We start from the raw sequence: 21,558 nt of genomic DNA, 5'->3' as shown, positions 1-21,558 counted from the left end.
CTCCCATCCCTCATTTCCCTCATTCCCACTGCTCTGGGACTTCCAGCTCCAACTTGTCCATGTCTCACACCACAGCTTGTTGCAGTGTCTAACTGCAGTAGGAAAACTCTTTTTTATTCTTTTCCTGTGACATGAAGGCTGCTGTTCCTGGGAAGAACTTCAGCCAGATTTTTTGGCAGAGAGCAATTAATTTTCCATGTCTCTCCTGCAAGTAGCCCTCTCTGCTTTCTGACTGCTCAGCAATCTCTGTGCTGGTGTGCAGGGTTTGGCTGAGCTGTGCTTTTGCTGGGTGCTTTTCCTCCGTGTGTTGAGTGCTGCTCTTTTTTTGGATATTCTGGTTTAGCTGTGACTCAGAGTCTTGTCAGAGATGGAATCTTGTGATCAGGCAGTGAGATTTGCAAATAACTGTCTAATCCCTCCAAACTCCACAGCAGCAGTGCTGCTCTGTGTGATTTCACTCCCAGCTCCAGGAGAAGGAGCAGCACTGCAGCAGGCTCTGCCTTCATCTCTTCAAGCCCTTCCTCTAAATGCAGCCTGCATTTGACAGCTTTGCAGAGCTGGATTTCCCCACAGAGGGCTGAGGATGTGTGTTGTGCAGGCAGGGGGATGTTTGTGACAAAAGCAGACACGAGGTGACAATGTCCTGCTGCCTGTTCCTGCTGGGATCCTGCAGCCCCCAGGGGACAGCTGGCTGTGCTGCTGTTGTCACCTGCCCTGTGGTGGTGGCAGGTGATTTTCTGCATGGTGTCAGGCTGTGGAGCCTGGAAATCGTGCAGGGGTGGGATATGAGGAAAAGCAAATTCATTCCCACGTCCCTCTGGTCCATCTTTGTCCCTTTGCTCTGGGAGAAACGCTGTGGCTGCAACGTCAGGTGGTCAGCTTTGGTCTTCACCTGCTCCTTCTGCTCTCCAGGGTGATAAAGAGAAGCTGTTTAGCTCTCCATGCACTCCACTGGATGCCCAGATGGATGCCCAGCCAAAAAATTCTTGTGATGCCTTCCTCCTCTCTGTCCCCTTCCTTTTTGACTGGAATAATGACTTTTCAGGGAGCCCTTGAAGTGCCTCTTGCATCTGCCTTTGATTTGAATGCCTCTTGCCTGCTGACCCTTCTTAAGTGTGGTTCTCCTAATTAGTTTTGCTCTAATTTAATCTTTTGAAATAATTTTATCAAAAAGAGAAAACCTTCTCCCCACTCCCTTATTTTATCATCTTGTTTTCATGCGTGGTCTCTGGGTTTATTTCTCTGTTTCCCTTGTCCCTAGATAGGACATCATTTGCATATTTGATTAAGCTCCATGTGTTATCAGGGAGCCAGCTGAAAGAAGAGCAGCTCCCTGATAAGGTGCTGTGCATCCATCTCTTATTTTCACTGTCCTCCACTGTGTGCCCCTCACCACCCTGCTGCCATATCTGTGCCCAAAATCACCTCCTCAGCCTCTCACCTCCTCCCTCTCCCTCTGGCCAGATGCCTGACTGTCCTGGTTTGAAGGACAGGTGTCTGCCAGTAAAGGCAGAAGCTTCTCTTGAAATGGAGAATGTAAACCCCCTCCCTCCAAATTATTATAATTTTGAAATTAAGGGGCTCTCAGGCAAAGATATGGGAATAGGAATAACAGCTCTTTACTAGGAACATTAAACTAGAAATGCAGTATTACACAGAACAATCCCAACCCTGCCAGAGTCAGAATCCAAGCTGACACCCGTCAGTCAGTCAGGGTGTTGGCACAGTCCCATTCAATGGTGGCTGCATCCTCCTGCAGGGGCAGATGTGGTTCAGCTGGAGCAGTGCTCCTGGAGAAGGTGCAGTTTCCTCTGAAGGTGCAGGGATGATGTGCAAAGGTCTGGTTTTCCTCTGGAATGCAGTGGGAAGAAGGTTCCTTGGTGTCCAAAATGTCAGTTTTGATCTGGGTAGGAAAGGCTTGGCTCCTCCCCTGACTGGAGCATCTCCCAGTGGGATGATGGAATTTTATCAGTCATGCCCTGGGACTCACTGGCCATGAACAGGAGATATCTCCTGGAGGGAGGATGGGCTGTGGGAAAGATAAAGATGATTGCCCAGCTGGTTTAAAGATGGCCCATGAGCAGATAATGTGTGCCAGGAGATCAGGGTCACTGCCCCAGCTGGTTTAACAGATGGGGACAGAACACACATTGCTGGGCACATCCTGTATTGCAGCCCAAGACAGTGATCTCTGCCTCAGCTGCTGGCAGGAGTGCAGACATCACTCTGCCACCTCCTGTGCTTAGGAAGGGATGGGCACAGCAAGGGGCTGGGCACTGCTGGGGCTGTGAACCTTGGCAGTGAGATCCAGGTTCAGTTTCCTGCTCTTCCTGCTCCATGGCAAGTGGAATTTGGGAATATTGTCCTGGAGGGCACCAGGCACAGCTTTGCTGGGTGGTTGAGGGAGAGGCTGTCCTGCCTTGCTCTCACTCCCAGTCCTGTGTGAAGTTTTGGATGCCACAGTAGAAGAAAGATAATTAAAAAGCCGTTAGAAGGTGTCCAAAGGAGGGCAGTGAAGATGGGGAAAAACTATTTGAGGAGTGTCTGAGGTCATTTGGTTTGTTCAGCCTGGAGAGGAGGAGTCAGGGAGAACCTCATTGCAGTCTGGGGAGGGGCAGGGGCTGATCTCTTCTCTCTGTGAGCAGGGACAGGACCCCAGGGAACATCTGGAGCTGTGTCAGGGAAGGGTTGGGTTGGAGAATCAGGGAAAAGCTCTTCCCCAGGGAATGGTCACAGCCCCAAGGCTGCCAGAGCTCCAGGAGCATTTGGACAATGCTCTCAGGGATGCACAAATTGGGATTTTAGGGTGTCTTGAGCAGGGCCAGGAGCTGGACTGGATGATTTTCCAGCTCAGGATGTTCTGTGATTCTCAGCAGCTTTTTACAGGATCCCATTGTGCCCACGGGGACTGTTCTGCACAGAAATTTTGTGTCCCCACTCTTTACCTCGACCCTGGTTTTGCTGAGTCTCACCTGGGCTATTTCTGCAGGTTCTTGCTGCAGTCTGGCCTGCACCTTCAGCCCATCTCCCAGGCAATCACTGCTGTGCAGAGTAGGGGCTGAAAACAGAATTGCCACAGATGCAGAACTTGGAAATGTATATTGTGCAAATATGTGTATGAATGCAAAAAAATCCTCTTAAGTAAACATGCCATGGAGGTTTTGTTCTTTGACTATTGTACTATGAAAATAATTTGCCTTGAGCAGCTCCCCCAGCCCACTTCTAGGAACCCTCTAATTTGAAACCAGCTGTGGGATCCCCCTGAGGAAATCCAGGGAAATGCTCATTTAGCAGTAATTTTCTCCTCCTTACCGCTGATGTTTAAGCTGGGGGAGGCTTGCTTTGGTTTGTGACCCATAATTAGGCATTTGTGGCACTGATCAGAGTCCAGCTCCTGGCCTGGCAGAGGCAGGGTGAGTTCACAGCAAACAGAAGTAGTGTAATTAGTTGTGTTAGTGAGCTGGAGAGGGGACCACAACTTTTCCCTCAAATGACAATGAAGTCAGGGGTTTGATTGAGGAGCCAGCTTTTAATTAGAAGACAGAGAGGAATGTGCCTCCCTTTGTTGGGATAAGCACTGTTGGGCTGGGGATGGTTTGCAGATCTCTCTGCACAAACCCCATGCCCTGACTGCAGAGGTTGTGAACCCTTGTGAGGGATCTTCAGTGCCACCAGCATTTCCAGGAGTTGTGCATGATGCTGGTGGGTCTTGAAAATAAAAGCAGGAATAAAATTCCCCTTTCTTTCCAACTGGAGCCCTTCCCCTCGTGCTCCTTTCATTAGGTGTGATGACTCTGGCTCTGTCCTGTCCTGCTCTGTGGTGGCAGCCTGGCAGAGCACTCCAGCTCTGATGGATTGCTGGGTGCTGGACTCATGTGTGAACTTTGTGCTGGTTTTTGTGGGCCCCAGCCCATCTGTGTCTGTGGGAATGAAGATGTGTGGGACTCAGGGATCTGTTCCTGCTTGTTCTGACACTTGTCTTCTTGTTTTGATTTGGGTTTTTTTTTTTTTCCTTCCTTTAACCTCCCAAACCCTGTCAGTGGCCTCCCACATCTCCTAAATGAAACCATATGGAAGAGTTGCAGGTTCCTGGCCCTCTGTGGAAATAGAAAAGCTTTGATTGCTTGGTGAGAGGTGTAGAAATACAAACTGCAGGCTAGACCAGGGCAGTTCATCAAAGATGAGATTTGCCAAGTCCCCCTGGGATGCTGTGTCCAGGGTGACCCAAAAGAACCTTCCTGGCTGTGACAGCAGCAGCTAAACCCACAGGCTTGACTGAAACCTGGTGGTGTCACATCTAGGTTGATGTCAATGATTTTTCTTCATGATTTGACTCTCATTGCTTGGATTTCTTCATCCTGTGGCACCAAGGATGGTCTTTCATCCTCTCAGCTAAAAGAGGTATTGAATCATAAAGAGCTGGAGTGATATTTGGATTCAAAACCCTCCCAAAAATAGATTTGCCAGCTGGGTTGATGTCTGTACTTGACTAGGGATGTCAGGACTGTATTTGTGGAGATGTCCCTTAATCCCATGGAACATCACCCCTAAGAGCTGTTCATCCAAGCTGGGCTCTCCCTGGGCAGCCAGCCTGGCAGTGTGCTGGAATCCAGTGGAACACCCCAAAACTCTAAAGAGAGATGGTTTGGGACCCCAGTGTTGCATTTTAAGGCAAAAAGAATAATGCAACATAGTTCCTCATGTAATGGAGAAGCAAGAGAGGAGAGCACTTTGTTTAAAGAAACACTATATATCTATATCTATATCTATATCTATATCTAATCTATATCTATATCTATATCTATATCTATATCTATATCTATATCTATATCTATATCTATATCTATATCTATATCTATATCATCTATATCTATATCTATCTAGATATCTATCTATCTATCTATATAGATATATATATATATCTATCTATATAGATATATATATATATCTATCTATATAGATATATATATATATCTATCTATATAGATATATATATATATCTATCTATATAGATATATATATATATCTATCTATATAGATATATATATATATCTATCTATATAGATATATATATATATCTATCTATATAGATATATATATATATCTATCTATATAGATATAGATAGATATATATATATAAGGTATTCCTTTTTCCCTCTAGAGCTGATTCCAAACCCAAATTCCTGAGATTGGAAATTTCTCTTTAAAGGAGATTTTGCTGCCCATAATTCTAATGGAATGTAAAATCAGACTCCAATTTTTCCTTGGATTTTCAGGAATTTTGGGGCTTTAGGAGTTTTAATTTTGTGAGGTTTGAGTTTTTTTTTTTTTTTTCTCCTTCCTCTGGAGCTAATTCCAAACCCAAACTCCTGACATTGGAAATTTCTCTTTGAAGGAGATTTTGCTGCCCATAATTCTGATGGGATATAAAATCAGAGTGAAGACCAAACAGAAAAGACTCACTGCTCCAAAGAAGGCAACACCTCTTTGAAAACATAATTTTGCAAACCATCACGTCTCTCACACGCCCTGCAGGTGCACAATCACTGTTGTAATCCCTTGACCTTGTAAAGGCAAGGATTTTTCCCTGGTTCCCAGGGGCTGCCAAGGGAAGCAAAGTCTGGAAAGTTGGGAGCCAGTCCTCTGTGGTTGCAGCTCTGGTGATTCTCAGGGCTGGGTCACTCTGGGTAGCAAAGCAGCAGCTCCTGAGGGTTCTGGTGGCTTTGGGAGCTTTGCTGATGTGGGGCAGTGGCAGAGGAACCCAGCACACCCCACCTGTGGCATCCTGGCAGTGCAGAGCTCTGCATCCCACCCTGCTGAGACCCTCCTGGATGAGCTCTGCACTCATCACTTCTTGTGACTTCAGTATTTAACTGAAGCTGGCAATAAATCCCAGTGATGCCAGAAGAAAAAGGTTATCACTGAGGCTGGCAGAGACCTCATCATATGAATTTTTCAGGACCCCTCCTGATGGAATCTAATTAAACACCACAGATCTCCCTGTGTTTGTCAGGGCTGGGTTATCAGGGGGAGTTTATGGCCTGTGATTTCTGCTGGGGTGGATGTGGCTTCACACAGCACAGGCACTTTGATCTTTTCACGAGTTTCTGTGGGTTTCTCTTTGTGTGCCAACAACTGATCTCCTTGGGGTCTGAGGGAAGATGCTGAGGATGGATAGAGGGAACTGGAGGGATGAGGACACTTCTCCTGCCCTTCAGGCAGCACCTGCGTTCTGGGAAGGGCTGGGACACTGTCACCCTGTTAGGCTGGAGTGTCTCCTACAATGAGAATAACTCATACAAGTAATAAATTTTTAATAAAATTTCCAAGAAATAAACCCAACCCAAATGTAGCCCTGTGCCAAATCAAAACTGATTGCTTCTCCCTCCCCTCTTTTTCAATATAACAAACAAGCTGTGAAAGTTGTATGGTCCATGAAACAACCACTTATGGTTATTTGACCCCCTCCCCTCCCTTTCCCTCCCTTTTGATTTTTGTTTAATTAGTTCTCTTATCACAGATATTTCTACCATGAGATGGAAAAGTCAAAATCTTTGGATGCTTTCAAGCCCCTTCTCCCTGTGATAATATAAATTAATTCCCCAAATCCCACCTAAATTCTGAATTTTTAGCTAGTTTTTCTATTAATGGAGAGAGGGAAAAAAAAAAAAAAAAAAGAAAATGTTTCCAAATTTGTATGTCTGTTTTCCTTGCACGTCTGTCTTAGTCTGCAATATGTGGAGAGGTGGGAGATCTTAGGAGACTGCTGCCTTTAGTCTCTTTGTTAAACTTCTTCTGCCAGGTTAGCATTTTTGTCTGCTTGGAAGCTGGAGGATTGAACTCACCTGGGAGCCCCAGTAGTGAAATAAATTATCATAATATAGCAGGAAAAGAATATATTTTAAAATGGTGAGCAGTGCAGGACTGCCCTGGTGTATTCCATCTGTTCATTTAGAGATGTAAAATATGGTTTTGGCTTTGGGGCACATGACTGGGATATTCTTGTTTTGAGGGCAGAGGGCTGCAGGTAAATACAACATAAATACAAACTTAGTCCCAAATGCATCCTGACACTGATAGGAACTATAATAGCAAGTTAAGCTGAGCACTGATTGTTAATTCATGATTTTTTAAAGCCAACCTCTCAGTTTTTAGAGGAATCTGGTTCTTCTTAGGGGACTGGCAGTGCAGTAAAGCAGAGAGGGAGAGCAGGAGATTGGAAGATCTGCTGTAATTAATATTCCAATGCTCTGCTTTAACAAATTGTCAGCACAATGGGTGCAGGTGCAGGGCTGTTCACCAAGGTGTTTTATGCCCTTCTCTTAAAAAGGGATTAATCTGTAGTTTGAACCAGGCTGCCTGGCAAGGGGGATCTGAGCTCAACCCTGCCAGAAAAGCTCTGAGCAGTCCCAGGCAGCAAGAGCTGAATACCCCCATAGTCATTACACTGATTCTGCCATTTTTTATTAATTAATATTGATATCCTGTGGTGTTTTTTTTTTTTTTTTTTTTTTTTTAAACTCCTGGGGTTTTCACCTTGCTCATTTTGCAGCCCCTGCCTGCCTCCCACCCTGTGCTGTGCTGTTTCCTTCCCTGTTAAGGAAATCTCAGGCTCTTCCCTCTCCCAGCTCTCCTGACATTGCCATGGAAGTGCTGCCCTTCTCCTCCCTGCTAGGAAAGATGAGATCACTGGCACTAAATATATCCCCTGTCCATGCCAGGGATGCTCTGGCAGACTCTGAAGTGACTTATTTTCTATCTTTTGTCAATTCCCTGCGGCAGGTGATTTCATTAGCTGCTCTTTAATTGCTCTTGCTTTTTGTTGTTTTTTTTGTTTTGTTGGAAAGGTGCTGCTGGCCACCTGGCAGCTCCTCCCTCCACATCAGCCTGGTCACCTGGTTCCCAAATCTACTTCTCTGTTTTTACTTTTTGAATAAAAATAAGCCACAGAAATTTGGAATTGGAGCCAAATTCCCAGGAATTCACTCTCAGGATTTCAGCTGTGGTGGGATCTGCTCCCTGTGGGTGATCTCAGACTTGTCTGTCTGCTCTCCCTGTTTATCCTGCAGTTATTAAAATGAAAAGGGGGTGGTTAGATGATCTTTGGGGCAGGACTGAGTTCCTCCATTAGTGTCTCAGCAAGGTTTTTTCCAAATATATTCACTGGGACAGTCGGTGTGTGCTCCTTCTGGATCATCCTCACATCTGCAGTGATTTATGAGCACTGTGACCCCCATCTCTGCTGTCCTTCATCCATCCCCTTTCTTCCCTTAATCACCTTGCCTGAATGTCCTTTTAACTTGCTTTTTAGGGTATTCCAGCTTCCCTCCTCCATCCCCTGTGTTCCTTACCCAGAAGGAGCTTGTTCAAGCCCCCACAATTTTGTTACTCCTGGCACGACCCCTTGGCTCTGTTCACCTTTGATGTCCATTTACAGTTTGATCAGACTGAAATGTAAGAATCCTGAACTCACTTCCTGCTTTCCTACTGACTTTTATGGACCTAGCTTTTGGAGAGTGGGGTTTCATCTCATTTAATGGAGAAATCTCCATTCCCAGGAAATTCTGCCAACTCCCTTCCCACTCCAGGGAGAGAAATCAGATCTTTTAGCACACAACTCATTCTGTAAGAGAATGGAAGTGCCCTAAAGCAGGTGAATTATGTCCAAAAAGGTTCTTTTTCTCCCCATTAGAGCTAAGGGAAGCTGAGGACAACTTGTTCAGATGTGAACATCCCTTATTTCTCTGTTTCCTGCCTGTAAGTGACAGGAATGGTGTTTCTGCTTTGATGAGGTTCTCATCAGCAGCTCGTGGTTGTGAGGTGCTCCAACATTATGACTGTAGAAAAGCTCAGTGCAGGGTTATTTCATGCAGGAAATTTGATTAACATGTCCAGAGGGGGCTATTTCTTTTGGTTCTTCCTATTTTCTTCATTCTACTGCAGGTGGGATCCAACCTCCTTCGTGGAGGTTGCTCTTCCTGGAATTGGCAAAGAAAATAGAGAAGGTGGCTTGAGAGCAGGGGCTGCAACTTCAGCTCAGGTGGTTTGGGGGAAAAAGGGGCTGGAACAGACCTGACACATCAGCACCACCTAATCCATGGATTCCTTTTGGTGCTGTTACAAACCCTCCCTAAGCTGCTGAAAGCTGAGGGAAAAACCTTTATTCTTGCTTAGGAGGGAAAGAAAACATCCAGAATTTATGGCATCTGCAGTGACCAGTGGGTTCAGGGAGTTAGGGGAGGCTGGGGTCCCCCTGGGGTCACACATCTGGCAGTCACAGGTGAGTTTTGCTGCAGCAGCACCACAGGATGCTCTGGGTGACACTTGAGATATTTTGGAATGCCCAATGCATTTCCACGTGATTTGGAGACTTGATTTGGCAGGATGGGGTGGATTAAAGAAGTGAGCAAGTATTTAGGCATGCAAAGATGAAATCAAGATACTTTCAGGTGCATTATTCCAGTTGCAGGAGGCCCTGACACCCAGGAACTTTCAGTCTAAAGGGCACAAGTAGGAGCAGGCAGATGCTGAAAGGGGGAAATGTGGAGAGGAACAGGAGTGGATGGGGAAGGCCAGCTTGGCTTGGGGGTGATGTGCAGAGCATGAGGGGTGGTCAGAAAAAACTCTGTGACATCATGGCAGGGCAGGAAGCCTTGATCTGCTCCTGGCTCTGCTGCTGACTGCAGCACAACCTTGTGCCAATCATTCCCCTCTCCCCATCCCTGCCCTGCTCTTCCCTGAGCTCTCACTTGCCATGAGCCTGTCCTGAGCACAGCCACCCTTTGATTTCATCTTGCTGCTTCCCAGGCAGCTGGACCTGGATTTCAGAGCTGGGGGGTGCTGGGGTTCAGCTGCAGAAATTCCCTGATGGGACTGGGGGCTCCTCCAAGGGGCACACAGCCTTCCCCAGCTCCCTGTGCACCCCTGGTTTCCCTGCCCCTTCCCAACAGGTTGGTCATAAATTAGGTCCTGATGTGGGGATTGGATTTCCCTCCAGCTGCCAGAGCTGTGGCACATCTGGGGTCCTCCTGTGGTTAATGACTTCACAAAAATGAAGCAATAAAGGTTTTGATGGCTGTGTTTTAACCCCATGGCCCTCCTTCTGCTCAACAGGAAGGTTTCCCTGGAACTGTTAGAAACCTGCTGTCTGCATTTAAATATCTCCCAGTGATGTGTCATCTTTCAGCAGCTTTTTAGGGAGTGATTTTAGTTTTGAAGTTTAACAAAGCTGCAGCATTTTTTCATTCAGGTTTTCCTTCATTAAAGATGAATTGGTTCTCTTTAAACTGAAAAAAACCAACAAACCCTGTCTAAATTATACCATTATTTAGTATTTGCATACAACAAAGAAGTCAGTGTAAAGAAGAAAGGGGAAAAAACCCACCTCACTGGAAGGTTTTTTGGTGTAAGTCAGTAATGGTGTTTTTAAGGGATGATTTTCCTGGGAAGAGCAGTTCCCAGCTCTGGTCACCAATGATCCCTTCAAGGGATGGTTCTTCCCCTCTCTCACAAACTCAAAACCATGGTCAGGAAAACTCAGATGGGACTTTGGGCACTGAGCTCTTGCTGCATCAGAAATGCTGACATTTTAGAATGTGTCTTTTCCCAGTCCTTCTCTCTTGATAAATACTAGTTCCCTTAAAAAAAAAAAAAAAAAAAAAAAAAAAAAAAAAAATTCAGGTTTTTTTTTAAGGGAAATGAAGTTTTGGTGCTCCAACCAAACCCTGATTGTCTCTGTTTGGTCTTGTGGATGCTGCTAAAGTTGCCACTCAGACTCTCCAGCTGTAGGATTTGGCTGCCCAGCAGATCAAATCAATAAATGTATTTATCCTCCCAGCTCTGCTGACAGGTGTGGAAGTGGGACTGCCTCAGAGTTGCAGGGAGAGCAAAACCATTCAGACTCTGAGCTAAAGTGGATTTACCTGGAGAAGAGGCAGATATTTAGTTTTGAGTGGCTCACATCACCCCCTAGCCAGGATGTCCTTGTGTGTTACTGTACAAAGCATCATTTATGCCACTCCAGAGATATCTGCCTATTTTCTTTATAAATAACTCAAATCCTTAAGGGGAGAGTCACAAAATTCCCCTCCTGATGTGGTGCAGGGGTGATTCCATGGGGGACATCACAGCAGAAACTCTGGGTACACAACAGGAATAAATCTCAAGGTCACTGGGCTGACAGTAAAATTATTCCCTTAATCACAGAGCTGTCCTTAACAAGTAATTCTGCTGCACTTGGGGAAGAGGAGTTTTTTCCCTGGCCCTGTTCCCACCCTGAATTGTGTTTTATTCTTGGTCCCAACATCTTCAGAACGTGCTGGTGGTGCTTGGAGTGCCAAATTCTTGTGAAAAGGCAAGCAAGGCATGGCAGATGCACTCAGAGGGGATAAACATCTCTCATTTATTTATTTAACTCACTATTAATTCAAAGGACTGCCCTTCACTCATCTGTTATGAAGTGTATTGGCTTCCCCTCCACAGGTTTCCAGATTTGCTGCTCCAGCACAAATCCTGAGAGGGCCCTGGGTCAGTTTTGGAGCAGCAAGGGGGCTGATGTTGGAGCTAATGAGCTTGTTATGAGACAAATCCTGGGATCTCTGGCAGCTCCATCCTCTGCCACCGTGTCCAGCCAGTCTGCAATTAGGAACAAGGTCTGTGACACTGCTTTATCCTAAACCTGCAACGAGACAGAAATGTCTGATTTTCACTGAACACACAGAAACTCCTGATCTGCAGAGTGGGAACACATTTTTCTTCTTTATGACTCAAAATCTTTAGAAGTCCTCAAGGACTTACCTTTAAAAATTGGATTTTTAAAATTATTTTTTTTTTCAGAGTTGCTGCCCATTTTTCCCAGGGATTCAGAAATCAGAATGTGTTAGCCCAGGTAGTTGAAGCTGGGCAGAGAGCTCATGAGAGCTTGTTAGTTAATTGATATTGATAAATTGCTGTGGTAGAAGGTGAAAGATTTTCTGGATGGCTGTGATAGATGCAGACACACAAACCTGAGGCCATGTTTCCACCTTGCCATGTAACCATGGAGTGGTTTGGGTTGGGAGGAATGTTAAAATCATCCAGTTCCAATCCCCTGCCCTGGGCAGGACGTGTCCCACTGTCCCAGGTGCTCTGAGCCTCATCCAACCTGACCTTGGACATGTCCAGGATTGGCAAGATGGTTCTTGGCTGGAGCTGGAAGAGCTCAAGATAATTCAGAATGCAAATCCAAGATGTCAGAGCATTCCTGCAAGTGATTCCTTCTTCTTTGATCCTGATTATTTAAATCAGGGAATACAGGTATGGAAGTGAAATCCCCTGTGCCCCAAAGCAAAACCACTGCAGCCAAATAATTCCTCTGGGATGTCCCATCAACTCAGCCACTGCAGAGTCTCAAGCCAGGCCCTTGACTCTGCCAGACTTGGATCATTTCTGGCTGTTGGGTTTGCAGGTTTCACCCTTATTTTATTTTAATGAATGTCACAAGCCTGCTAGCTCTGTCCTATATCTGGGGACTTGTTCTTCTGGGGGATTATCCATTGTCAGACCATTCATCTGAATCACCCCATTCATTTCAGCCCTATTCACTCCCAGCCATCCATTGTCCACACCTTTCTTTCCCTACCCTGAATATCACCCAAGCTGCTCTTTCTTCTTGCCCTGGAAACTTTAAATATAGATAGATATGTTAATTGGTATCATTACAACAAATGTCCCAGTCACCCTGCAATTCAGGGAACATTTCATGTTGCCATTTAAATGATGAGGTTTTTTTTTTTCCTTTTCTTCTTTAATGCCACTGACAGCTACTTGTGTTTAATTCATTTTGATTTTGTTAGGAGGGGGAAGTTATCAGGATCACATCATTAAAAATGCATGCTTGGGTTATTCATGCATGTTCCATATATCCCTGTGCATGATCCATCATAATCCAACATTAGCCAATGGGGATACCAAGTGGGAAAGGTCTGCTGAGCATGCACATAATTCAATTACACCCATGACGTCACATTGATTGGATTCTTAATGACACCTCCGAGCTGGGCTGGGGAAAAGGAGGAATTCCAGTGAGACTGCCCGTGCCTGGGAGCACCAGGTTGGTGTTACTGACCTGGGCTGGCAGAAGGAGCTGGGAGCTGAATTTGGAGCTGAAGGACAGATGTGAAGCAGCTCAGGCAGCATTGCATTATATTAATAATTACCTGTTATTTACCCTTTCCTGGGGTGAACAAAGAACATTTGGGAAATATTCTGGTTTCCTTCCAAACTATAAATGAACTACTGCAGGTAAACCTGGTTACATGTCAGTGATCTGCTGTACTAATTTCAAGAGGCTTTAAGGATTCAATTCTTAATCTTTGCAGGCTCTAAAATTTTAATTCATTACTCATAATTTCTAAATCATAAAATCTTTCGGGTTCCAAAAATTCAGAAAGTAGTTTCTGGTGTAGATGGCAGATTATTCCTTAAAACAAGATGAGAAGTGTGTCATCATGGTTTACTTTCAGTTATAGCTTAATTGTTGGAAGTTTTATCAACAGGAGTTGTGCTGCTTGGACTGGAATAAAGAAATGAGATGTTCTCCCTGCTGTTTAATTAAAGCTTTTACCAGGACAGTTCAGGGACAACTTTTCATGCTGCAGCAAATCCTCCTGCTCTGGGATAGCTCTGCTTGCACTGGAGCAGTTTTGGTTAAAACCTGCTCTTGATGGGTGATGTGGAGCAGTGCATGGTGGAATTCTCTGCAGCTGAGGAGGGAGAGAGAGACAGCAATAGGAGGGAAATAGATTGATTTGTGATTGATTTAAAGATGATGTAGCTGGTGGCATCTTTATCCTCTTCTCTTGTCACAGACCCTGTGGATAAATCAGTAATTACACCTTCCTTCCCCTTCACCTCCATGATGGTGTTTCACCCTGTCAGTGAAGTGAATCCCTTCTTTCCAGAGCTGCTGGCAATATCCACCAAGAGGCAGTGCCTTTCCTGGGGCTCCAGGTGCCAGAGGTCAGGGAACGTGAAAAAATCCATTATTTTGATAGCAAGGAACTGATGGATCCTTGTGAGTCCCTTCCAAATGAGGATATTTTCTGTGTGATTCCTCCTAAGGGATGCTGGTCTCAGTTTGGGTGTCCTGGCACTGCTGCTCCTTGGCATCAATCAGGTGGAGCAGGGAATTGCTGATGCAGAGTTTTCTTTGATGGCCCTAAAAAAATAAAAAGGGGGAGGCTCAGCATCCCTTGCTGCCTTTCACTTCAATATATTTAAAAATAACTCCTCTGTGAGCGTGTCCCAGCACCTCTCTGCTCAGCACTTTTGAAGCTCTGGTGCATTCCAACCCAACACTGGATTATCTCCATTTTATTGGTGTTGGATCACAAGCTCAGAGAACTTAAAAAAATAAATAAAAATCTCTCCTTATGGTCATGGCTGGGAGAAGAAATCACTCCTGCTGCTGACTCCTCCTGACTCCCAGACCTCTGGTTTAAGCACATGAGCATTGCAACTACCAATGCTATTGATTTTCAATTATGGCTCAAATGGAAGTGGTTGTAGCTTTGTGTTTACCCTCGGGAGACTTTGCCTTGTCATTGCTGCTGAGGAGCAAACGTGGGGAAATTCAGTGCTGATGTGGCTGTGTGGTTTTGGGGCTGGAACTCACTCCTGGGCAGAAACAGGGGTCACCACTGTGGTTAAAACAACAAAATCTCTTTTTATGGGTCTGGATGTGCTGTTGGGAGCAGTGCAGGGGGTGTGTGGCATGAAGAAATCGTGGCTATAAATACAGAGCCAGTGTGGCATGACAGAGTTATTGTTGGCATGAGAGTGGGGTATTTTTAAATTACTTTAATTTCAAATGGGAGCAGAGCTGAACCTGGCTGGCATGCTCAGGACAGGCCAGGCAGGAGGCACATGAGAGGCTGGAAGCTGCAAAATTCACACTCTCCCTTCCCTGGTTTGGAGCTTGGCCAGTGTTTGCCATGGCTGCTGTGACAGGTGGGTGTGAGGGTGGAACAAACACAATTCCAGTGTTGAAGGGATCTTCCCTCTTGCAGTTCTCAGCAGTTTGCCAAGGGCAGGAAATGCAGAATCCATTCCCTTGGCTGGGGGTGCAAAGGAATTAAATAAATTATAGAGCCAGGTTAGGATTATGGAATCACAGAATGATTTAGGTTGGAAGGGACCTTAAAGATCATCCAATTCCAATTCCTGTGTGTGTGTCACACCTTCCACTATCCCAGCCTGGCCTTGGGCACTTCCAGGGATCCAGGGGCAGCCACAGCTTCTCTGGGCATCCCCACCAGTGTAAAAAGTTATTTTTCCTCTTTTTTAAAAGCTTCCTTATCTTCTTCTTTTCTAAAAGCTTTCTTTATGCCCTGGAAGGGGTTCTGAGGTCTGCCTGGAGCCTTCTCCTCTCCAGGCTGGACACCAGAGCTCCATCCCTTGGAGCATCTCCTCTGTCCCTCTCTGACAGGTCTGACAGGATTCCAGAGCTGAGGTCTCACCAGGACTGAATAGCAGCCCCATCTCTGAGATTCTCTAAAAACCCCCCAAACCCAAGGATTATTATTCTCCTCACCCTGTCCAGGAGCTGGTATGAATTTCACAGGGTTTGGATCTGCCAGGACCTTGCTTTGCCCTGCCCCAGTGTGTGTGTCTGTGCTTCCAGAGCCTGCTCTTGCTCCCTTTCCCTGGGAGCCATCAGGGTGTTATTTGTTATTTATAGCAGCTGGGCAGCTGGAGCCCAGCTTGGGTTTCCATCACCTGCTCCCCTTGCCTGCATCTGAGGGTGCAGCAGGGCTGGGTTTCAGCCTGGGGTGAGGTGCTGACCCTGACCCATCACTGCCCTTGGCCACAGGGCTCTGCCCTCCTCCTCATTTTCCCCTCAGGCAGAGCCTGCAGGGAAAGAAATGCAACAAAGACCTGAATTATATATTGCAGGATGCTCTTAGTAAGGGCTAAAGGGAACATTCTTTAAGGTGGTTTCATATTGCCATGCTTTTGCCTTGAGCCAAACCCATTTATTGTTAATAATAATAATAATAATAATAATAATAATAATAATAATAATAATAATAATAATAATAATAATAATAATAGTGAGCACCATTTCTGTGCAGGAGCAGGGTCTCTTTGGGATGGGCACTTTTTGAAGGTCCATCAGATCTTTTTGGGGTCCTGCAAGTCAGTGCTGAGCATTCCTGAATGGCAGGAGGAGAAAAATCTCTGTTCAGTGGAATCAGGATCCTCACAGGGGAGGTGCTGGGCTGCTCTGAGCTGTGGTTTTATCTCAGTTCTTCTCCCTGGGGGGGAGCAAGCAGCCCTACCTGCCTCTTTCCCCTCCTTTATCAGCAGCATCTGGCATTATCACATTTGTTCTATCTCCTCCTTGCAGTGCTGATATGAGAGGACATCTCCCAGGGCTGACAGCAGGATAAAAAAGTGGGGAATTAGCAAAGCCTGGATGCCTGAGTCTCCATCAGTGTTTCCTTTCCAGCCTGAACCAGCCCTGTGGTGGGCAGGAGGTGACCACACTCCTCCTGCTGCCTCTTCCATGGATATCTGCTCCTCTGGAGGATGCAAACTCTGACCCCATGCTGGCAATAACCAGGAGACAGTGGCCAGAGCAGCATGCAAAAATAAACTTTTTTTTTTTTTTTTTTTTTTTTTTTCTATTGAGGCTACTGAGAGCCAGTTTTTATTTTTTTTTTCAGCCAGACTGTGCCTGTGAGGAGGGGTAACAGAAGGATCCTTGATTATAGGATCCCTTTCCCTGCTTTTTTTTAGTCCCAATTGGAAACAGCTCCCCACAGTGGCTCTGCTTCAATCCCTGCTCTGCATCCCACTGGGAGGCCCTGGCTTCCCAAAATTCACACCCTTCCCTCCCTGCCCCTTGCAGCTCCTGGAGCTCCCTGGAAAAGCACTGTGAGCTCCCAGCTTTTGTTTTTTGCATGAGCTGGGTTGGGGTGAGCCTGCCAGAAGATCATGAATAAGTGAGGAGGGAAAGCAGGCTTGGTGCTCCAACAGCCTCCAGAGTGCCTTGTGGTGCATTTTATACCCCCTTTACTTTTATTCCCCACTAAATCCCAGATTTCTTCATGACTCTTCACTGGTCTGGTGTTTCCCCAGCTGGATTCACACAAGGTCTGCAAATTTTGGTGCCTTATCCTGATATTTCAATGTCTAACACATTTCAAAACATCCTCAACCCACAGAGTTCCTGCCAGAATTTTGTGTTTCCACATCCCATTGCTGCTCCTGGAGGCTCTGCTTTTCCCACTAAAAGAGAGAAATGTTTAAAAGGGCAGAGGGTGCAGGGTGGTCATCACTGCCACCAAATGCACGTGGCCCTGTGATTATTTTTATTTTTTAAGTGATTTACAGGAGATGCAACATCTGTGATGTTGAGGTGCAATTTCTTAAAGCCATCTTTGCAGAAGAACTGGCCTAATGAGGAGCATCTTTCCCTTCTGGGAGCATCCCAGCTCCCCTTCTCCTCAGCTGCTGGTGCCTTTTGGTTTCCAGAGTTCTCAGTCTCAGTGTGTCTGTGCCACACTTTCCTCTGCTCTCAGCATCAGCCAGAATTTTTTCTCTCTTTTTCATTGTGTCCCATTCTCCCTCTGTCTCTGAGCCCCTTGTCACCATGATTTCAGTCCTGCTGTCCCCAGAGGGTCATGGCCAGTCACCTCTCTGCAGTTATTTCTGCACAGTTGGGACTTTGTGATGAAAAACAAAAACTCTCCATCTGCTTCATTCCCAGAGCTGCTGGATTAGTTCCTGATTTTTCCCTTGGCTTCATTTCAAACCACAGCAGGTCAAGGAAGGAGGTAGATCAATGTCCTCTCCAAAATGTGACCTGCTCCATATTAGGACTTTTCTGAGCCCACACTGCTACATCAGGACTTGTTGAAGGCTCAGGGAGCAGAGCTCTGCCCCATTGTGTGGAGATGTAGGACTGGAACGGGCATTTTGGGTCAAATCTCTGCCCCTGCCATGCCATCCCCTTGTGTGGCTCTGATTGCAAACCTTGCAGGCTCCATCCTCACCTTCATCTGCTGCTTCTGCTTGCCCAGCCCAAGGGCTCCTAAACTGAGACCCAGGAACTGAGATCCAGGAGCTGGACCTAAACTGAGATCTAGGAGCTGGACATAGGAACTCAATCTAAACTGAGACCCAGGAACTGAAATCTAGGAGCTGGACCTAAACTGAGATCTAGGAACTGGACACAGGAACTGGACCTAAACTGAGATCTAGGAACTGGACACAGGAGCTGGACCTAAACTGAGATCTAGGAACTGGACACAGGAGCTGGACCTAAACTGAGATCTAGGAGCTGGACCTAAACTGAGATACAGGAACTGGACCTAAACTGATATCTAGGAGCTGGATCTAAACTGAGATCCAGGAGCTGGACCTAACTGGGACCCAGGAACTGAGATCCAGGAGCTGGATCTAAACTGAGATCCAGGAGCTGGACCTAAACTGAGATCTAGGAGCTGGACACAGGAACTGGACCTAAATTGAGATCAAGAATTTGGCACAGGAACTGGACCTAAACTGAGACCCAGGCAAGTGCCTCCTGAACCAGATGCTGTCCTTGCTGCAGCCCAGAGCTGACATCCTAGGGCTGGGCCAAAGGCACTTTTTGCTCTGTGTTGGGAGAGATCATCACCCCAAACAAAGGGAGAGTTTTCATCTGTCTCCCCAGATGCTGCTGTGTGCAAGGTGTCTGTGGGATGCAGCTGCTCCTTTAATCCCAGCCCAGAGTGGGATGGAACCACAGCCCCAAAGCCTCAGGTGTCACAGAACCATTGCCCCAGAATCATTTGGGTTGGAAAATACCTGCAAGGTCATCAAGTCCAACCTGTGACTGCTTTTTCAGCTAAAGCAGAGCACTGAGTGCTTCCTCCATCATTCCTTGGACATGGGATGGGAATTCCAACACCTTCTTGACAACCCTTTCCAGGAATAAATTCCTCCTGATGTCCAATCTGAGCCTCCTCTGTTTGCTGTGATGGGAATTGATTCCAGCTTTGGAATGATGCTTAAAAATTGCCTCGCCTGTGGGTTTTTTTGTGCCTCAAACCTGTCTTTTCTGTAAGTGCATCCACTGGAACATTAGATAGAGATGTGTGCTCACCTCACACAGGACAGCCAAATTTGAAGAAGGGGTTTATCAGCAGACAATATGAAATGTGCTCCTGCTGCTGCCTCTCTGATTCCCGTGGTGCTGGACAGGGTCAGTTTTGCCTTTTTGTTTTGTTTTGGGTTTGAAGTGCTCCTCTGATGGCTGCTTTCTGTGTCCTGGGGGAGCTGACTCATCACAGAGCACCCTGCTCAGAGGAATTTGCACTGGTTATTTTGAGGACAGCCAGTTCTGCTTTGCCTTTTAATTGACAAGCAGGAAATACCTCTTGGTTTCTCAGCTGCTTGGAGGAGAGGGGGAAGCTGTAGGAAACTGGTGTTTGAGTGATTAGCAAACAGAACATGATTTTGTTGCAAATGTAGCTCTTAATACTGGAGGTGTCAAACACTCTGAATAATGATGGTGTTTTAAATAGAGTTTATAACTTTCTTCTCGTGCCTACACCGCCTACTGTATCTGCATGGTGGAGTTTACACCCAGGGTGGCTGTGTATAGATGATGTCTCTGTATAATTACACCTCCAGAGGAAGAGAGAGAGCTCTCCCTGTTTATTTTTAAATATTATCTATATCTGTGTGTCTAAAGAGAGAGGGTTTCACACAGATGGAATCCCTTTCAGGTCGCATTTCAATAATAATTGCAGCTTAATGATGCTGGGGCTGTTTTATTTTATCTTGTATTATTTTAGCTGCTTCTAATAACTGCTAATTTCCCAACCACAAAGGTCACAGAGTGGATGAGAATAAAACTGGCTGTAGTAAATAAATCCACTCCCCAGAAGCTGTGGTGCTGAGCACAGTAAAGAGTGCAAGGACTGGGAATTTCCCTACTCATCTTCTGCCTGTATTAATTGTGTAATGAAGAATAAAATTGTGTAATCAAAGATCAGACAGTGGTAATTGATTGAAGTGTCCTTGATGTGGGGTTTAACTCTTAGTTTAGTAAGTGGTGTGTAGCTACAGAGCCCTTTTTACAAGACCTGACCCAAAGTTACTCACTGGTTATTCAGTTTTTCACTCCACCATGCCTTCAGCTTGGATTTGTAAAGCTCCACCACCCACCCCCTTCCTCCTTGCTGTTGTGATGTGTCTGCTGAGATTTCCCTGAGTTTATTTCCTGCACTGGAGGAGAAATCAATCTGCTCCCTGTGCCATGAAGTGTCATCTCTGCTTTTGGAGACAGGAGACAAGCTTTGGATAGACTCAGCGCCACCAAAATCTTACCCTAAAACTTGTGACTGAGGGAGTTGAGTTGGTTTTATTTGTTTCATCTCCTGGTTGAAGAAAATTTGATGGGTCACAGAAGGCTGAAGGGCTGCTTGGTGTAAGGAAATTATCAGAGAATCCCAGGATGGTTTGGGTTGGATGGGACATTAAAAATCATCAGACACCTTCCACTGTCCCAGGGTGCTCCAAGCCTCATCCAGCCTGACCTTGGAGATTTCCAGGGATCCAGGGACAGCCACAGCTTCTCTGGGCAGCCTGTTGAGGAAATTTAGGAACAGCCTTTGATCAACACTGCCAGGGATAGAGCTTGTGGAGGGTGATGAGCTGCTGGCTGTGCCAGGGATTAACTGGAGAGGGAAGGTAATCCCAGGGCAACAGGTGGGATGTATTGAATTTGCAGGACTGAGAGCCCATCCCAGAGTGAGGGATTGAGCTGCTGAGGTGCCAATGCCTTCACACAGAGCAGTTTATTTTGGATGTGTGAAGCAGTCATGGTTTTGTTTTTTGTTTTGTTTTTTTTTTTTTTTTTTAGCTGAAATGGTAAAATCCTGGTCCTGCTGAAATTGCTGTGGGAGTGAACAGCCCTGGGGATGTCTGCAGGAATTCTGAGGAAGTGGAATGAAGCATCTTTTCTGGAGAGAATGGCTGTGGGAGGAGGGGAATGGATCTTTCTCACCTGCTTCCACCCTGCTTTCTGCACACATCTCAGTTATCTCCACCACTGTGCTGTCCCCCCTTTCCAGCTCCTCTCCACCAGCTGTGCTGGCTCTGGAGGAGATTATTTCAAGCAATACCCTCTTTTTTTTTTTTTTTTTTTTTTTTTTTTTTTAACCTAAAGAACCTCCAGGATGTGCTGGAGGCTTCCAGCAGGTGAGAGGTGCTGCAGAACCCCAACAGGGCTTCCCTCCCTCCTTTCCCATAGTTTGGAAACACCAGGGAGCAGTGCTGGGTGAGCTCCCTGTGCTTGTGCTGCTGTTTCCCATTGATAATCCATCCTGGGATCAGCATTCACAATTAATTCAATTAAAGGGGCCTCATCACTCATTTATGAGGAAGGCTGTACACATCTCTGTGTGTGCTAAGGATGGAGCTGCTCCTAGCTGGGTGCTGTTCTTGTGTCTCTGGTTCTGTGGGGGATGGAGAGGGGATCAGACTGGGAGCTTGTGCAGGGATGCAGCAGGGAAACCTCACCTA

At 46.0% G+C, this 21,558-nt stretch overlaps 1 protein-coding gene and 1 long non-coding RNA gene across 5 annotated transcripts in view; one reads left to right on the top strand and one right to left on the bottom strand.

The window, feature by feature from the left end:
• PLXNA4 (plexin A4) overlaps nucleotides 1–21,558 on the top strand; it is a 435,362-nt gene that overhangs the window by 51,181 nt on the left and 362,623 nt on the right. The gene's annotated exons all lie outside the window — the stretch shown is intronic.
• Nucleotides 17,559–20,007, bottom strand: LOC130248580 (uncharacterized). The gene is made up of 3 exons (XR_008839654.1): nucleotides 18,545–20,007; nucleotides 18,166–18,469; nucleotides 17,559–18,127 (listed from the first exon to the last, which is right to left on the bottom strand). It is a non-coding gene; the product is annotated as an uncharacterized LOC130248580 (long non-coding RNA).

This window comes from Oenanthe melanoleuca, chromosome 1A, assembly GCF_029582105.1.
Source record: "Oenanthe melanoleuca isolate GR-GAL-2019-014 chromosome 1A, OMel1.0, whole genome shotgun sequence".
Classification (NCBI taxonomy): Eukaryota; Metazoa; Chordata; class Aves; order Passeriformes; family Muscicapidae; genus Oenanthe; species Oenanthe melanoleuca.
The sequence above is the reverse complement of the archived record's forward strand: the minus strand, read 5'-3'. Positions and strand labels throughout refer to the sequence as shown.